The 20,007-nt window shown below is 49.5% G+C and overlaps 1 pseudogene; it reads left to right on the top strand.

Moving 5' to 3' along the window:
* The window catches only part of LOC112912682 (rho GTPase-activating protein 17-like), a 69,426-nt pseudogene extending 61,665 nt beyond the window's left edge, over positions 1-7,761 (top strand).
* The last annotated feature ends 12,246 nt before the right edge of the window (positions 7,762-20,007 follow it).

Below are 20,007 nucleotides of genomic sequence, written 5' to 3'. Positions count from 1 at the left end.
CTCTGCAAGAATTTGCTTCATGGTGGATTGTTTCCTCCTGTGTTTTGCAGTTTTGTACTGCAAGCTCATTTTAAGAGACTTTGTCTCTGGGACTCCTAGGGATTGGGAGTGATTCTCCCCAGAGAGCGTGACCAGTGCCAGGCCCTTTTTAACTAACCTTTCTCGGTTTGAGGATCCCCCCACAACACATATAGTAAACTCAAACTCCAGACCTTTGCGAAAGCAGATGTAAAATGTTTGTCAAATCCAGGGAAATGTTTTTACTTTCCCAGACCCAGAGCCCAACACAAAATGCATATACTCTAGTCTTGCCATATACTGCTGAGCAGATGTTTCCTAATCTACCCTGTCATCAGAGGAATAGTTCCTTGGGAATGTTTGTGTGGGATGTACGTGTGCTTGTCTGTTACAGTGCCTCACTTCACCAGGCTCAAGGATTCATTTTCTTTTTTTAAGATTTTATTTTTTTATTTTTAAATATTTTATTTATGAGAGACACATACATAGAGAGAGACAGAGACTTAGGTAGAGGGAGAAGCAGGCTCCCTGCGGGGAGCATGCTGTGGGACAGGACCCCAGGACCCTGGGATCATGAACTGAGCAAAAGGCAGATGCTCACCCATTGAGCCACCCAGGCATCACTAAGATTTTATTTCTCTATTTGAGAGAGAGTGTGTGCATGGAGGAGAGTCAGAAGGAAAAAGAATCTCAAGCAGACTCTTCACTAGCAGGGAGCCAGAGGTGAGCCTCCATCCCAGGACCATCAGATCACGACCTGAGCTGAAAGCAGACGCTTAACAGACTGAGCCACCCAGACACTCCCAAGACTTCAGTTTCCGTCTTCTGACCCCATGTGAGCACTAGACTCAATCATCTTGGCCATCAAGGTGGCACAAACTCACTGAGGTCACCTCCAGCTTCCACTAGTGCCAGGCCTTTTCTCCTCCCTTTTTTTAAAATTTATTTTTCAAATTTCATTTAAATTCTATTTAGTTAACATATAGTGTAATAGTAGTTTCAGGAGTAGAATTTAGTGGTTCATCACTTACATACAACACACCCTGCTTAGCACAGGTGCCCTCCCCCTGTCCCTCCCCCATTTAGCCTGTCGCCCCCCCCACACACACAGACACCTCCCCATCAGCAACCCTATTCATTTATTATAGTTTAGAGTCTCTTTGGGGCTACTGGCTGGCTCAATCAATAGAGCATACAACTCTTGATCTTGGTTGGGGTTTGAAAGTTCATGCCCCATATTGGCCTTGGAACCTACTCACAAAAAGAAGAGGGTCTTTCTTATGGTTTGCTTCCCTCTTTTTTTTCCCCCTGTGTTTATATGTTTTGTTTTGTTAAATTCCACATGTGAGTGAAAAGCCTTTTCTTTTCCCTTCTTTTCTTTCTTCTCTGCCCTGCCCTCTTTCTCTTTTCTTTCTCTCCCTCTCTTTTTTGAGGGTGTAGAGGTGGGGATCCGTGAATTACTCTGTTGCTTTCCTGGTTATTCTAAAAGAATTTTTGTTGCTCCAAACTAGCATTTCCAGATATTTTTCATAAAGGAGGCCTTCGTGTTCATTTGTGCACTGAAAGCAGAAGACAGTACATTTTATAAACACATACGTAATTAAAATATAATCTAGGATGTCTATAATTTGAATATATCAGATTAATTAGAATGTAATTCTAAAAAAAATAAGGAAAAGTAGGATATATTTCTGTCCAATTGGCTAATCTATCACTCTTTTTAAAAATATTTTATTTATTCATTCATGAGAGATACAGAGGGGGAGGGGTAGAGAGAGAGAGAGAGAGAGAGAGAGAGAGAGGCAGAGGGAGAAGCAGGCTCCCTGCAGGGAGCCCGACGTGAGACTGGATCCCAGGTCTCCAGGATCAGGCCCTGGGCTGAAGGTGGTGCTAAACCACTGAGCCACCCAGGCTACCCTAATCTATCACTTTTTAAATAATTTAATTTTGTATAAGCAATTCATCTACATAGTTCAAATATCAAAAGAGCCACCTGGGTGGCTCAGGTGGTCTGCCTTCAGCTCAGGTCATGATCTCAGGGTCCCGGGACTGAGTCCTGCATCAGGCTGTCTGCTCAGTGCAGAGTCGGCTTAAGATTCTCTTTCTCTCCCTCTGACCACTCCCCTATACACATATGCTCTCTCTGTCTCTAAAATAAATAAATCTTTGGAAAAAGTAGAAAACCATAGAGTGAAGTCTTTTCTTCCATCTTTGTCCTGCTTCTACTGAACTCCTACTGCTCACCAAAGGTAACCCCCTGTTGTCAATTTCTTGTTTTTTTCTTCCAGAGATATTTTTAATCAAATGTAGCAGCAAAAATATAACATTTCTTTCTTTCCTATTTTTACACAGATGGTAACACAGCATTAGTAATGCTCTATACTTCACTTCTTAATAAGGAATATGAGCCGTGTATCTGGAGATCTTGCCATATCATTCCCCTAAGAAGCTTCCTTCGTTCTTTCTCTTTCTCTTTCTCTTTCTTTCTTTCTTTCATTCATTCATTGTCATCCTAGTAATGACATGTTTTGTTTTTTTTTAAGATTTCATTTATTTATTTGAGACAGAGAGAGAGAGGGGGGCACGAGTGGTGAGGAGGAGCAGAGGGAGAGACAGAAGCAGACTCCCCGCTGAGCAGGGAGCTCGATGCAGGGCTTGATCCCAGGACCCCGGAATCATGACCTGGGCTGAAGGCAGATGCTCAACCAACTGAGCCCCCCAGGCACCTTTCCCAGATGAGGGGCATTTAATCCGTGGCTCTTTCCATGACATTTTGCTCTGAGAGCCCATGGATCTTAATTCTAAGATACCATTTTCTTCAGTGACCTGTCTTCTCTTCTGCTCACCAGGATCAACTAGCAGCAGATATGTACAGCTTTATGTCCAAAGAAGGGGAGTATGGCAAATTCTTTGTTACGGTAAGCACCTTCCCTTGACAAAATACGAACACATTGTAAAAATTGAGTCATTTTAGCTTTCTTTTGCAAAAGATTTCATTTTTGGTTTTGCTCACCATTGTGTGTGTGTCCATCTGATGCTAACGTTACTTTTGTTTTTGAATGTGGGTCTGTTCTCAGTTATTAGAAGCCCAAGCAGATTACCATAGAAAAGCATTAGCAGTCTTAGAAAAGGCCCTTCCCGAAATGCGAGCCCATCAAGGTAATGTAACCTGCGTGCTGGCTGATGCCCCTTTCCTAAGCCTCTGCCACTTCCGCCTCTGTTCTTCTTCCCCTGACTCCTTTGCATGCATCTCCTCTGGCTAACGCCTCTCTGCCTCGGAGAGTACTGTCTCCCAGCATAATTTCATCTTTCCTCGCCGCATTCTCTAATTTCTTCCAACCCAAATTAACATACTAATGGGACATTCTCAGTTCCCCTGACATCTTCAGTGGAAGAGGGAGCTGGACCCTTTGGGCTGTGCCTGTGTGTGTTTTCCCGTCTTATCCTTTCCCAAGTCAGTTATTCATTCCGTTGGGTTTAATTCTGACCCTGTGATTCCAAGAGCGTATGTTCTAGGGAAAAGAGTGTGGACCTTCTAAAAGGAACTTGAGAAGTCAGTACTCGATACTCCCTGGTCAACGTGACTAAATCGTAAGGCCACAGCTACCTTCCTCCCCCTCTTCCTTGCAGTCCCACAAGGCTCTGGATCTTAGTGCTAACATTCTGCTCACCGTAGACTTCACCCACAAGCCACGAATGGACTGAGCTTTCTCCTGATGTTTAGTCTAACCCGAGCACTAAAGCTCTTGACTCTCTCTGACTGCCGTCAGAACACGTAGCAGCAGAGATCAGTGAGCCCAGTTGAGGCAGAAGTTGCTCTGCCTTCTTTGGACCTATCATACTGTTTTTCTGGTGTAGAGCCCATACGTGGAGCTTAGGGTCCCCCTGCAGAACCTCTGGTCTGAGCTGACAAGGAGCAGCCAGGTACTGCGTGTGGTGACTCTGTGATCTGGACAGCAAGTCAGCAGGTGTGTGGGCGGGATATATGTGTGGGGGGTGTGCGTAACCCACTGGCACCCTCAAGGATGCCACTTCTCCCCTAAATTTGAGGAGGTCCCAGCACCTTCTGGCTTTGTGCCTGAAAGGCTTGGGAGTAGAGAATTAGAAAATTCTGTATCTCCACCAACTTGCAAAATCTGATCTTCATCCATCCTGGGTCCATGTGTCTGATCGACCCTTCCTACGATGAGTTGTCCTTGCTTTCCTAAGTGATCCCATTTCTTGTTCGTGGATGATGAGGTTGAGTCACAGTGCACAGGAGCGAAGCTGCTGGCAAACACTCAGCCTTGCAAGGGGCAGGCGCTTGCCGGGCAAGTTCCAGATGCCAAGAGCGGTGTATTTGTGGGATGCCTGCTGTGCGCCCGGCCCTGTGTAGAAAAAAGCAGGAACCATCATCATCTTAGCCTTGAATTAAAGTCTGGTTTGAAGATGACTAATAAGCACAAAGAGAAGATTGGGTTTGGGGAGCATGACTTTTTTTTTTCTTTTTTTAACTGTTTTTCCTCCCCAAGGCTCTTGTCCCTAGAGAAGTATATCAGCAAGTGACAGGGAACAGGAAAAGGGCAGGAAGGAGGCTGAGGATGTAGCAGGGGGCTGGCGTGCGGGGTGGAAACCCAGCGAAGGAGACGAGATCCGTCTTTCTCTGTGGGGTTGCCACACCTTGGGCTTCAGCCGCTGCCTCCTCCGCCTGTCCTCCTGTCTCCCTGCCGTCCTAGTTCCTGTCTTCCTCTTCCTTTTTCTTCTTCTATTTCCAGAAAGACTCAGAGCATTCTTACTGTAGGGGAAAAACCACCTTGACCCCACACCCCCACCCCCCATTGTGTCCCCAGGCGCTGCCATCTCACCCATGTGGTCAGCTGATGGAACTTGGTACCCACCTGTCCGTAGCCCGGGGCCCTGTTGCGTCTCATCCTCCTGTTCTTCTGGGAGGCTGTATGAATGACTCTTTTCCTCTTGTCACCCCATCACACGGTGAAGTCTTGCATCTGCTCCCAGTCACCCTTCAATTGAGATTACTGGGTCACCTGGGTAGCTCACTCGGTTAGGCATCTGGCTTCGGCTCAGGTCATGATCCCAGGTTCCTGGCATCAAGCCCCACATTGGCTCCCTGCTCAGCTGGGAGCCTTCTCCCTTTCCTTCCAGCTTGTGTTCTCTCTCTCTCTCTCTGTCAAGTAAATAAATAAAATCGTTAAAAAAATAAAAGTAAAAATACTGCAGCTCCCAGTTGAACCAGGGCTCTTAATTGTAGCATCCTGACATCTGATGTCGCTTGGACTGTCTCCTTTGATGGCATGTGTGCCCCATTGCACCTCATCTTTCTTTTTTTTTTTTTTTCATCTTTCATTCTTAGGGGTGTGCTCATCCCCCTCCTGTCCCTCTTGTCCCCAGAGTCCCCTCCCAGTGCTAGCCCCCATGTCACCAGTGTCTTCACCCTCACAGCCTCCCCAGTGCTGGTTCCCTCTGAGGGCCGGCTGTCCCCTGAAACTCCACACATTCCAGAAAGCAAGCCGATCTCCCCTCTGCCCCCTAACTGTCCTTTTCTCCTCCGTGTCTTCTGGATGCCATCTCCCTCCAAACCATCCAGGCTTGACCTCGGAGCCTGGGTGTGTCCTTTCTGCCCTCTGTGGGGCCTTCCCCTCTGCCTACACCATCGCCCTCCTGCACCTGGCCCTTGTTTCTTTGGGCAAGAGGTATAAATCAACTTTAAATTTTGAGACTCAAGGTCCCTGGTTTTCTCAGCTCATCTTCCTGGTCTGTTTCCTTCAGAGCCCCCCAGTTCCCCTCCTTGAACCAGCAGCAAACATTTTGTCTCTCGAGTCACTCTAACGTCTATGATCTGTGCCAGAAATCACGAACAGCCATAATCTCATTTTTCAAAAAAATTTTGCCATCATTTAAACACCAGATGCCCGGGGGATCCCTGGGTGTCTTAGCGGTTTGGCGCCTGCCTTTGGCCCGGGGCGCGATCCTGGAGTCCCAGGATTGAGTCCCACATCAGGCTCCGGGCATGGAGCCTGCTTCTCCCTCCTCCTGTGTCTCTGCCTCTCTCTCTCTATGTCTATCATAAATAAATAAATCTTTAGGAAAAAGAAAAAAAACACCAGATGCCCTCACATAACAATGCGATTTCTGGCTTCTCTTGAAAGTTTCAGAGTGTCGGGCGACACCGGATCTGCTTTCCCACATGGTGACACGGGTCAGGAGCCAAGCAGGGTCCCTCTGCCCCCAGCCTGACTCAGCACCTTGGGTGTCTCCCCAGTCCCTGTGGACCCCTCCACCTGTGACCCTTGTCCCGTCATTTTCCAGCCACGACTTGGCAAGCATGTGTTGTTTTATTAATGACTGTTGTGTGTTTATGTGTACGTTTTGTATTTTCTTCCCAGTTAGAAGGGTGGGGAGTCTCCATGAACTTGGGGTGCTGCTGCGGTGCCTGGCACTTAGCAGGCCTGTTGTTGGAGATGCCAGCAGCCTTCGGGCAGTCTGGCTCGGGAGTTGTCCAGACCACTGGTTCTCTCATCCACTGCTCTGTTGTATGTATTCCTCCTGCTAAGCTGCCTCACATCTCTTGTGAAATGAAGCAGAGTATGTGACCCCAAAATAATATAAACAATTGCTTTACTGCTGGCCCAGGCATCAGCCTCAGCTGCTTTGCGGCTGCAGATACTGCGCAGTTTCCTACTCAGAATGTTCTGGACCTGGCTGGTGCTATAGCATTCGGAAGACTTGCATGTCGCGGAGACGTTGCATTTAATATGAGTTCACATTGGCCATCTTCCAGTGTTGTATGATGATGCTTGGCCTGTGTTTAAAATCTTAAGAAATTGGGATCCCTGGGTGGCGCAGCGGTTTGGCGCCTGCCTTTGGCCTGGGGCGCAATCCAGGAGACCTGGGATTGAATCCCACGTCGGGCTCCCGGTGCATGGAGCCTGCTTCTCCCTCTGCCTATGTCTCTGCCCCTCCCTCTCTCTCTCTCTCTGTGTGTGACTATCACACAAAAAATAAAAATTAAATAATTTAAAAAAATAATTCTAAGAAATTATATCCTCCTTCACATTGAAAGAGTCTGTTTCTTGTCCTGGAGTTAGAAGGCCAGTGCTCCTTTGCATGGTAAGAGTAAATGTCCTTCCAGTGAAATCAGTATGCTCAGACGAATCCTTGGGTTAGCGCCAGGCAGTCCAGCCCATGTGTCCCATGCAGGAGCCCCATAGTGACTTCTGCTGGGCAGCTCCCACTGGGTGCCGTGGAGAGTGTTGAGGGCTCTGTTCCACAAGTAACATCCCAGCTGGGACCGATTCTTGCTCTAGTAGATGGTAAATAACCAAAGCCAACAGAACAGGCTTTTCCCAAAGCCTCAACTACCAGTCGCCTAAAAAAAAAAAAAGTAAAATAATCCTGTTTGGTTGTTTGGGTAGGAAAACCTCCCCAGTGATGCCATGAGATCGTTGGGTGTCTTACTGGATGATTTGCTGCTCTAGATAACCGGGCGGAAAAGCCAGCCTTTGGGACGCCTTTGGAAGAACACCTAAAGCGGAGCGGCCGTGAGATTGCATTGCCCATTGAAGCCTGCATAATGCTGCTCCTGGAGATGGGCATGAAGGAGGAGGTGAGGGGCACAGTCCAGCGTCAGTACTGTATACACTGATGGCTTTGCAACGTTTGTCACTGTGGCCCACATTTTAAATCAATTTAATTGTGGAATTACCTATCTGAAAAATAAACTCTCCCACGATTTCACTTAGGAAAGACAAGTGTTTAGCTCAAAACATCAGACCAAAATGTTCCTCCTGAAAACGTGCTTTCTCGTAGCTGGGTGAAAGCCGCTTAAGCCTCTGCTGAAAGTTAAAATGGCAAGATCATGACAAAAATAGTATTTGGGGGTCATAAAATTGGCCAGGTAAATACCACAGCAAAAAAAATAAAACGGGGGGGGGGGGGGTAATTCTTATCGTGTTCCCTTCACCTCCATCCCGAGTGGGTAAGAGCCTCTATGTTTCTAAAATGGCCTCAGAGATGGGGCGAGGGAAAGGCACCACGTCAGTGTCACTGAACAAGTTAACTTGTTCAGCATAGGAGACAGGAAATCAAAGAGGGGGAAAGGAATACAATCTGCATTCTAAAGCCCCGCTGCTGAAAGGATGACTATCTTAAGAACCACATCGCAGTGGCATTTAGAGACTTACGGCAATCAGACATAGGGATTCTAGGTCTACTGATGCTCCTAATAAATAATTTGAGTTTGTATTTTGTGTGTCCAGTAAATCATTTTCCTTGTGTGTTAAAGAATTATCATCCACGACAGACTGGATGTTGGGGAAAAACTTTTACAGGTGCTCACCACAGACTATCTGGGAAGGACTCTCCTAGGAAGCTCCAGTCTGAAGATGCCAGCCCAGGGAGAGGAGGAAGGAAGGACACACGGCTGTCATGCTTCCTGGGCCACCCAGCTCCTGGAGCCCCACAGAGGGTCCCTGGCTCTGCAGCATCTGTTAGGAAAGCTGCCTCAAGAGCAGGGCACGGAGGCCTGAGGCCTCTTAGCCAGGCCTTGCCCCATCTTCCTGATGCCGGGGTTCACCCTCGCTTCAAAGTAACTACCCTGTCCCCATTCCCAGGCACCACCACTTCAAAATCGCTTTGCATTTCTTACAGAAACTACCCAGGGGATCCATCTCTAGGGCCCACGTTCCCTGCACGCACAAAAGCGACAGTCATTTGGTCAATTTCTCCAACTCCCTGGGACTAAGTCACCCTGTCATCTCAACTCCTTTGCCTGCCTGGATAGAAATGACTTGCAGAGACGAGTCATCACCTGCACCAAGGCAGAAAGAATAATTCCTTCCTTGGACAGGTCACAGTAAAAGATAACATAAGTGGCTTTTGGACAGGTAAAAACGATCCTCAACTTCACCCCAAAATAGGAGGCATATAAAATAAAATTATTGTAACATACCATTTTTCACCTATCAGATGAACAAAGATGAGAAGTTTCATGATACGCTATGTTGGTGAGCATGTCGGGAAAGAAGCACTTCCAGAAATCACTGGAGAGACTGAACACCGGAACTCTCATTTTAAGAGGGAATCCCTTGGGACGCCTGGGTGGCTCCGTCGGCTCAGTGTCTGCCTTCAGCTCAGGCCACGATCTCCAGATCCTGGGAGCGAGCCCTGCATCAGGCTCTCTGCTCAGTGGGGAGTCTGCTTCTCACTCTCCCTCAGTCTCTCCCCCCTTCTCTGTGCGCTCTCTCTCTCTCTCTCTCAAAAAACAAAACAAAACAAAAAAACAAAACAAAAACAAAAACAAAAAACAATCCCCAAGGAAAAAAGGAACGAGGGGATCCCTGGGTGGCGCAGCGGTTTGGCGCCTGCCTTTGGCCCGGGGCGCGATCCTGGAGACCCGGGATCGAATCCCACGTCGGGCTCCCCGCATGGAGCCTGCTTCTCCCTCTGCCTGTGTCTGTGTCTCTGCCTCTCTGCCTCTCTCTGTGTGACTATCATGAATAAATAAAATCTTTAAAAAAAAAAAAAAAAAAAAGGAACGAATCCCCAAAACGTCAGGCCTCTGAGCTAATGAGGGGATATTCGGAAAGAAGGGGGAGGTCACTTGCCTCTGTTAATTTCGGGAGCCTTCCTCTCCTTAGACAGTCTGGCAAAATGCTGGATGTGAGTGTCATGCCAGGAGCCAATGCTTACTGCAAACCTGGAAGGGAGGAAAGGAGGCAGGTGAGTAGAGGTCAGCAGGTTCAGGCCCATTCTCGGGAACCAGGTCAAGCAGGAAAATCACCTACGTCAAAAGGCCAACACGTGCACATCTGGCGCTCCATTACACATGTCAACAGGCGCAGCCATCCGTCTTGCTGCTCACACACACAGCCCCTCACCCTCCCCACAGCGGCCATTTCTTCCCTCTCTTTCTTCATACGGCCAACTCCTTTCCCAGGACCCTAGAGAGCACATAACCTCACCTCATACCTCACCCAAGAGACCTGCCACCACTCATTCACTCCGCAGCAAACTCACGGGTGAGAGCCACTAAGACAACTCTGCTCAACCAGAAGTTCTGTGTCCATAGGAAAGGAGACCGGAACCGTTGCGTAAGACTAACCACTACCTAAGGATTTCCCCCGACTCTGTAGTAGATACCGCTCATTCCACATCCCTCGAGGAGGTCACGGTGGAAAATCCAGGAACAAACAGACACTACAGCTACAACCGAGAAAGTGTCAGAGTGGCCTACACTGCAACCTGGAAAAGGCTACGGGAGCCTAAACGCTTCCCAGCCGACACCCCAAGGAATCAAAGTTTTAGTGTTCTGAGCCAGGGAGCTGAAGCCTGGTTTACCACTGAAAGTCTTCTGGCAACCAGGAGTGGAGCCAGCCTTAGGACAATGAGAAGTAATGGCAGGAGCCTGGATCCCTAAGGCCATGCCAAGCCACTATGCGCCTGGAGTCTACTCTACCCCTCAACGGGTATCTGTGAATCAAAACATGTCTTTAGCTTTTTTTTATTTTAATTTTTTAGTTATGATAGTCACAGAGAGAGAGGCAGAGACATAGGCAGAGGGAGAAGCAGGCTCCATGCACGGGGAGCCCGACGTGGGATTCGATCCTGGGTCTCCAGGATCCCGCCCTGGGCCAAAGGCAGGTGCTAAACCGCTGCACCACCCGGGGATCCCCTGTCTTTAGCTTTTAAAAGGAGCCTGGGTGGCTCAGTCGGTTGGAGTGACCACTCTTGGTTTCCCCTCAGGTCATCAACTTGGGGTCCTGGGATCGAGCCTCACGTCAGGTTCCACACATAGCAGGGAGTCTGCGCCAAGATTCTCTCCCTCCCTCTTCCACTCCCCTGCTCATTTCCTCTCTTTGAGACAAAGAGGTAAATCTTTTTTTAAAAAATAATAATTAGGGATGCCTGGGTGGCTCAGCGGTATAGTGCCTGCCTTTGGCCCAGGGCGTCTCCCAGAGTCCTGCATCGGGCTGCCTGCATGGAGGCTACTTCTCCCTCTGCCTATATCTTTGCCTCTGTCTTTCTCTCTCTCTCTGTGTCTCTCATGAATAAATAAATAAAATCTTTATAAGTAAATAAATAAGTAAGTAAGAAAGATGGGGTGGGTCTTGGCTTACTTGCACCCTGAAGCATCCTAAGTGATATCCTGTGTTCAGTAGCTCATTTCCATTTGCTTGATGAGTAAGCTGAGAGGGGTAAGGCTGTGTGTGTGTGTGTGTGTGTGTGTGTGTGTGTGAGAGAGAAAGAGAGAGAGAGAGAGAGAGAGAAAGAGAGGGACGTCTCCCAGCTACGTTCTTAGTGCCCAGAAGGGATATCGAATCTTCTCGTTATAGCCACGGACAAGGCTTCCTTACCCCTGCCCTAACTACAGTTTGTGCTAATCCACGACATTTTCCCACCCAGTCTCTCCTTTCTACATTCCCACAACCACAGACACCCAGAGGGAAGCTATGCCTTCAGAAGGAAGCTACTCAACGCAGCAACTCCACAGAAACACATGAACTACTTCCTCACTAAGGGATACAATTTGCTATACGCCCAGACGGTCCAAGGAAAACTGACCCACAGAGCTTTGCAGAGGGAACGGGCTCAGTTGTCTACAATAATGCTTCTCAAACAATGAACTGTGACCCATCCGTATCATAAACTGATGTCACAGTTTGCAAATCTCCATCTCAGAGAATGCAGTCAACTACAGGAAAACGGAAAATATCGACATTCATTACACACTCTAAGAGGTAAAGGCTGTTTTGTGAAGCTTCTGTTGAAAGTGTGTGTTCAGGGGAGGCGTGCCCTGAAGAATGTGTTCCGCAAACAAACAGAATAAAATAGACTCTAAGCACAAAAAGCAGGCTGGTGGTTGCCGGGGGTGGGGGTGGGGGCGATGGGCGCCCCTGGTGAAGGGGATTAAGAGGTACAAACATCCAGTTATAATAAATGACCCACCAACACAAAAGCACAACACAGGGAACAGAGTCAATAATACTGTAACAAGGCTGTACAGTGGCATAGGATGACTGTACCTGATCGTGGGGGGCGCTGAGTAATGTATAGACTCGTCCGATCGCTATGTCACACACCGGAGACTAATATGACATCGTACAGACCAACTATACTTCAGTAATTAAAAACAGGAAAGAAAACGGTGTTCTCACTGATGGTGGTCTGAGGGGCACTGCCCTCAAAAGGCGCCGACTGGCGCCATCTAGTGGTAGAAGCCATCCCTGTGGTTTGAGCAGGAACCACAGACTGGTGATGAGGAGCCCCCACAGGTGGATGTTTGGCGGGAGGGGCCCTTAGACTGGACCTGCTCAACCCTCACATCCAGGGCAAGATCCCTGCAACAACACCGCGCCGCTGCCTGAGCACGCCCCACAATGAAGGCGCTGGCTCGCTCGCTCCACTGCCCAGCACTCGAACTGCTGAAAAGCTGACCAAGCTGCCTTCCTCCGGGAGCTCCTCCAAGTACTTCCTACTTGCAGTCTCCTGGAACACAAGGAGCAGCGTCTGTATTGCCATCAGTTTAATACTGTGGATTCAGTCAAGCCATATCTGTTGAGCATCGGCGAAGGGCCGGGCATTGGTTCACAGGGGTGAAGCAGGGCAGGGACAGAGACAGAAAGAAGAGCTTAGGTCAGAACAAGGACAACAGCGGGGGGGGGGGGGAGGGGGGGGAATGGAAGGATCTACTTTAGAGAAGGTGAGAGAGAAGGCGTCTCTGAAGAGGGGATGGCTGAGTGGAGGGCGACACCATTGCAGAAAGCTGTGCAGAAGGCATTCCAGACAGGAGGAATCGCAGGTAGAAACGCTCTGGGGGCAGGAAGCTCCTTGGAATGTCCCAGTAGTAGCAGGAGGTAGGCAGGGAGGCTGAACAACAGCAGAGAAGCAGGAGACCCTGCTCAGAGATTTCTGGGGCATGTGTGTGTTTCTCAATGGGTCTGTTTAAACTTTCTCTACCCTAACCAAATGGCATGTTTCATTCTAAGACACCATCAACCGTTAAGACTCCGAAAAGAAAGAAGAAACACCGTTGGGTAGTTAATGGTTTCTCTGAGTGCTTACAATTGGAACTGTCTGCTTATTCAAAAGCCCGTTTGGACTTATTGGAACGGACTGCAAGGCAAAGGCTGCTGAAGAGGAGTTGCTTAAGTCTTCCCTTCCAGGATCTCTGGGAGTTTCTACACAACGATGACTGATCTTCGTGTCGCCAAGAGCACTGGCCAGCCTGCATTTCTTCTCAAGTGATCCTCATCATCCACTCCGAGATTTCCTTCCAAGTCACCGACCCTGGGTTCTGTCACGGAGTCTTTCCTGATCTCATCCGAAGCTATCAATGGATGACCTCGTACAGCAATCAGGATTTGTGCTCCTTCTTCAAATGGCCCTTAAATGCGATGTGGACGGAAGCACCAGGGGCTGCAGGTGCAGCTAGCTGTCCAGCCAGGCCACGAGGGGCACGAGGAGCATGTCCACCTGCACAGATAATGACAACCCTAACAGGACGTGGCAGTGACCGCAGGACATATCAAGAAGAAATCATGGGTGCCTGGGCGGCGCAGCCTGTTGGGCAACCGACTCTTGCTTTCAGCTCAGGTGCTGATCTCAGAGTCTTGACGGCAAGGCCTGCCTGCGTCGGGCTCTGCACTGGGCGTGGAGCCTGCTTGCGATTCTTTCTCTCTCCCTGTCCTTCTGCCCCTCCCCAGCACTGGTCAGGCAAGCTTGTGCACACTCTCTCTCGCCCTCTCTCTCCGCGCCCCCCCCCCCAAGAAAGTAAATAAATAAATAAAACCCAAAGACTCAAAACCCTCAGATTTAGAGAGGCCTGTACTCAGCCTTCATTCATTCCACTGCTGCTCCTGAAATGTTCATGACATTCACATAACCTAATACTCCTTTATATCAACTCACTCTTTTAATACCCCTTCTGACGTGCCACCTAGTATTTTCTCCAAACACACTCTCTAATAAATACCACTGATCAACATTTAAAGCATCTATCCTGTGTGCCGCCTAAAGTCATCTCACACTGCCCCGCGGGAAACAGTCATCTGGTCCAACCACCTGCTCATTCAGCAGCACTGACTCTGCCCTATTGGCACGCGTGTCACCTGCAACAGTGGGAACTTCACAAGAAAGGTGTGACGTGCCTTCCCCTCGGTTTTCCTTCATCTCAGAGAATGGGAAGGGGCTCTCCCTGCTGCCCTAGCCGGTGAGGAGCAAGGCTGGCGCCTGTTCACTTCACTTCTACTCAACACTCATGACTGCTTACCACAATCCCGGACATTAGTTCAAAGGCTCGGCAAACAGGAACAGGTACGACCTGGGGAAGGACCTTAGGCAGAAGGCACCGATTTACAGAGGTCAAGGGTGTTTCCCTCGAGTAGGAAACTTAATTCTACTGCTTTTCAAACCTACTTACCCACTTGGACTTGATCCCTCCTCTACATTCCAGCTGCTTCCATGGTGTTTGTGTGTATGTGTGAGCGTGGATGTGGGTGTCTCGTTCTGTACGTATATACGCCGCATATATACACATAAGACAGCTACATAGACACTCACCTACAACGGATGTATAAGGAATTACAAAAACCAATCCAATACTCTCAGAATCAAGTTTCAAGTTTCAAATGTTACCTGTGTGCTGCACACTGGCCTTTAAGATACTGCTCCACCCCTTATTTCTTAAGTTTATTATTCACCTTTTGCATCGTTTAGCCTCATTTTTTGGTTTCTATTTCCTGTTGGTTGTCTTCTTGGTTAAAAATGGAAGGCGGGAAACAAAGTCTTAAGAGAAACAGACTTTGTACCGAAACAGACTTTGAGTCTGTTTCCCTTCTTCTACTCTGTTGCTTTCCTCAAAGCACATAGGCAAGGTCTTAAGTGTTTAATCCGCCCAAAAGACAAAAACAAACAAAAACAAAAACAGGGCGACCGGGGGGCTCAGTCGATTAAGTGTCTGACTCCTGATTTTGGCTCAGGTCAGGATCTCCGGGTCATGGGATCGAGCCCTGCTTGTTCCTCTCCCTCTGCACTTCCCCTTCACAGACTCTCACCCATATAAATAAATAAATTAAATAAATTAAATAAATAAATAAATAAATAAATAAAATATTTAAAACGAGCTACAATGATCCCATTAGGTCCCAAGGCAGGTCACCTCATTCTTCAGTTCAACATCCCCCCGTGGCCACCACCGCAGGAGCCTCTTGGGCACAGGGAGCAGCTGCTCCATCCTAAGGCCGGCGGGGACAGGGCACATCTGACGGACAGAACAGATCCCGGAGGGCAGGCAGGCTGGCGTGAAGCCACACTGGGGAAGCAAGGATGGGGCTGCCACGCAGACCACATCAGGAACTTTTCAAATGCCAACAAGACGCCACAAGGCCAGGCAGTGACATGATGCAATGTGCCCTCCACAAACCTCAGGCTCCAGGGGCAGCTAAAGGCTGAGGGAGGCACGAGTCCCCGGAGGCGTGGCTAGCAGATGAGCACCATGGCTCGCACCACACGACCGTAACTCAGGCTCACAGGGCAGAAGCAGAGGTGGAGAAAAGGAGGGAGAGTCCAGAAATCTTCAGCAGATGACATCACAGGCTTGGGTGAAGGATCGATCGCACAAGGAAGGGGCTGAGTAGGAGCAGAGATTCAGGATGACTCCTCTCCTCTGCGCCGGTCAAGGGAACAAACAGTGTGGCACCCTTCACGGACTTGGAGGGCTGTGGTAGCAAGGAGGAAAACACAGGCAGGGCATCTCGAGCATACTTTTGGAAATAATGAATCTGCCGTAATGCTGAGACATCTACATGGAGATTTCCAGCTGGCAGGGGGATAGCCAGGGTAGCGTGACAGGATCACCGAAAGCAAAGTGTGCCATGCCACGCACTGCAGATTCTAAGCTTGAGGCTGATGGGGAATCAAGAGGTGTCCAGTCACCCAGTCCCACAGGACAAGATTTCTGATCGCAAGTTACATTACCCTGGCCGGACAATGAACACTTGCGTAGCAGGGGAGCTGCACTAGAAGCAGACAGGACCATAAGGACGTGTTGCAACAGGACCAGGTAAGAGAAGGGACCTGAGCCAAGGGAGGGGTGTGGCAGCAGGGAAGGAAAGAGAGCAGACCTGCCCTTTGTTGCCAACGCCGTCTCCCACGTGGCTGCTGGCGATTGTTCTAAAACAAACCCAGAGCACGTCAGTTCCCCCACCCGAAACCCCTCGACCCGGGGCCCCGGGGTGGTCAGTGATTCAGGATCTTTCTTCAGCTCAGGTCAGGATCGCGGGGGCCTGGGATTGAGTCCCAGGGTCTTGGGATCGAGTCCCTCATCACGCTCCCCAGGGAGAACTCACTGCTCCCTCTGCATGTGTCTTTGCCTCTGTGTCTCTCATGGATAAGTAAATAAAATCTGGGAAGGAAAAGAAAACAAACAAACAAAAAAAACCCAGACAGGAAAGAGAAGCAACTCCTTGGCCCTTCCCGCACTTCGCCTCTGACTGCAGCTCCAGAACCCTGTTTTGCTACCCGCTCCGCAGCCCAACGTCAGGTTCCCCTGACACAGCATGTGCTTCGATGTCCATGCGATTTTCTTCTACCTGGCAAACACCTGTTCGTCTTCTGAAGACTTCTCTCCTCCACTGTGAGAAAGGGAAAAGCAGTGCTGACATCGAGGAGGTGGTCTGCTACCATGAGCCAGGCCTCAATGCCTGTAGAGGTAGAAGCCAGCCCGGCGCTCCCAGAGCCCACGTGTTCTCCTGGCCAAAGGATATCGCAGAATACCAGCACAAGGCGACGTGGCCACAGTGATGAGGTCAGACAAAATAAAAGGACCGCTTCCCGTTTTGCCCAACCACGCAAAAACAAGGTTGTCATGCCAGCCACAAAATACCAATCATCCCTCTCTCCTGCCTGATACAAGTGAGTGGCTTCCTTCTGAATTACACCGTTAGTCACGCTGCTCACACCTCCTTTTAGAAAAGACTGGTGGAGCTACTCAATCCCAGAAAGGTCTCGCCTTCCATGAGCACCCAGTGCAGAGCACATCCCTGCTTCCTGAACACTCTGCAAAATCTTCCACCCAAAGCCCAAACCATGTAAGTGCTTTCCAACACCATTTGGGTTTTTATTTTTAAGACGGTATGTCTTTTTTCACGAGAGACAGAGAAAGAGAGACCTAGACATAGGCAGAGGGAGAAGTAGGCTCCCTGCCGGGGAGTCCCAAGAGGGACTTGATCCCAGGACCCAAGGATCATGCCCTCAGCCAAAGGCAGATGCTCAACCACTGAGCCACCCAGGTGCCCCTGGTTTTCACTCTAAAAGGGTCTGGGAAAAGATTCCAAAGACGACGATCTAATATGATGAACAAAAATTACATGAGATTTTGGTTCCTGTGCACAAATACAGTTTTATTGGAACATAGCCAGGCGGGTTGGTTTATGTATCATTGATGGGTTGTTCTCATGCCACAACAGCAGAGCTAAGTGGCTCCAACAGAGACCATACAGCCTGCGGAGCTCAGATCGTTTACAGATTATCTGGCTGTTTACCACCAACCAATGTGCCAACCTCGGGTCTACACCAGCCACTCTCACAGGGTGTGGGGCCACCCTCAAGAGGACGCTCTTTGGAATCGCTCTGAGGACTGGTATGCGAGGCTGATCTGGAGGTGTATGTGCTTTGTCTTCTTAGACGTACCACCTCGTGTCTGAGAAGCTGCTGCCAAAATGAATGCGGGTGGCTGACTCTGTTAATACAGTCCAAATGGGGAGGCACACACAGCCCAGCGTTGCTGATGCCCTGATCTGAGAGATCAGACATTATCTCTCTCCTCCACCCACCGACCTCCCTCCAGACCGCTGAAATATTGTAACTCTTATTTTCTTTCTGTTCCCTGCTCACAAACGTATTTCCGGACAAGATCTAAATAAACAAAATTGCCTGTCTCGGGCGTCGCCATACATTTTCTGGAAAGGCCAAATAATAAGTATTTCAGGCTTATAGGCCACACCATTGCTCCTGCTATCGCGGAGCTCTGCTGTTGTAACACACAAGACGCCATGGACAACATATAAATAAATGAACCTGGCTATGTTCCCATAAACTTGACTTATGGACACGGACAGGTGAATTCATGTAACTTTTCTTTTCTTTTTCGTTTTTTTGACTGGGCTTCATGTCCAGCGTGGGGCCCAACAGCGGGCTTGAACTCATGACCCTGCGATCAAGACCGGAGCCGAGATCAAGAGTCAGATGAACGCTTAACTGAGCCACCCAGGTGCTCCATGAATTCACATAATTTCCATATGTCACAAAATAATCTTCTCTCTTAAATGCTTTTCAACCATTTAAACATGCAAAAACCCTTGTGAGCCGACTGGGGTTGGAGCTGGCCTGCAGGCTGTAGTGTGCTAACGTTGATCTGTGTACAAGGGAGGTGCAGTTTCCCACAAAGCTTCGATCCTTTCTAATCACTTCTAAATTCTCTTTACTTTGAAGGGGGATTTCTTTTTCTTTTTTAAAAGATTTTATTTATTTATTCATGAGAGACACAGAAGGAGAGGAGAGAGAGGCGGAGACACAGGCAGAGGGAGAAGCAGGGTCCCTGCAGGGAGCCCGACGTAGGACTCGATCCCGGGTGCCCAGGATGACGGCCCGGGCCGAAGGCGGCGCTAAACCGCAATGTCACCGGGGCTGCCCTGAACGGGGATTTCTGGGCTTTCCTGATTTGTTCTTTGGAAGGGAAGGGACACTAGTTTCTCGAGACTTCACCAGATTGCTCCTTTCAACCCTTGCAGCCATTCTGAGCCCTTGAGAGCGGCGGCTCGCCCTTCCCCACTCAATCCATCTCTGCCCAGGGACGGCAAACAAATGCAGGGCCCGAGAACCAACGCTTACTTCAAACACCTGTGTCCTCGCATTGCCCCAAGATCACAGTAGTGATGGCTTTGGTCGACCAATGCACATGAGAGATCATAATTCTGTGGGTTTTTTACTTAAATAATCACTTAAATATGTCAGCGAAAAAGAATGGGGCAGGGAGAGAAATTTTAATCAACTGCTTTGAAATTCTGGTTGCCTACAAATATCTAGGTGCATGCTTGATAAGTAATATAAACTACGACCAATCAGTTGAGGAATCTCATTCTACAGGGCAACAGCGCACACGGTCGATGCCTGTGGGACATTCGGTTTTCTTCCCTCTCTCCATCCACTAAGAAAGAGTGGAGCTTTGCTCACTCTATTGGCCGTCCCTCTCTCAGCACTCACGGTATACAATTGTGTTTTGCATGTCCACTACCTCATCTACAAATCTGGCCAGCGCTGCCGCTGCCCACGACACCCAGCCGGGGCCACAGCTGCACACTTGCAGGTGGCCGCAGACACGAAGACCCACGCGGCGGCCGGCGTACCCCCAAAGCCGGCATGGGACAGACACCCTGCCTCTGCGGGGCTGGCCGGGACGGGGCACCTGGGAGCCTCTGGAGGCTGCAAATGCCAAAGGTCTCCGGGACGGCCGCCTCTCTGCAATTGGGATCTGCTCTCCTCGGGGCATGGACGCATGTCACTGTGTGCCTTTCACCTCAATTAAGAAACTAATACTGCGAGGAAACCAGAGTTTGCGGACTGTGGATAGTGGGATACCACTAGGTGGGGAGGAGGACCAGGTGCCCGTGGGCACACGCTCCGGGGCCCACCCGGGACAGCCAGCGCAGCGGGGAGCAGGGGAAGAGGCCCGGAACTGGCGTGGGCAGTCGGGGGGACGTGTGGCGGGGACTGGGGCCGGGGCCGGGGGCCTCAGACGGCCTTCAGAAGGCCCGAGGCCTTGCCACTCCAGGCCTGCTGTAGCGGAACCCGGGGCGGGCGTTGCCTAGAAACACATCATTGTCTTTGGCTTCTTAGACTTGCGCAGGCAGCAGTTCTGGGACACTTGGCGGGGTAGTCCGACCGGGCTGGACGCTTTTTGCAAAGTGGACCAGATCGGTTCTATGACCCGCACAA

Source organism: Vulpes vulpes, chromosome 3 (genome assembly GCF_048418805.1).
Source record: "Vulpes vulpes isolate BD-2025 chromosome 3, VulVul3, whole genome shotgun sequence".
Classification (NCBI taxonomy): Eukaryota; Metazoa; Chordata; class Mammalia; order Carnivora; family Canidae; genus Vulpes; species Vulpes vulpes.
This window is presented reverse-complemented; position numbering and strand designations above follow the sequence as displayed.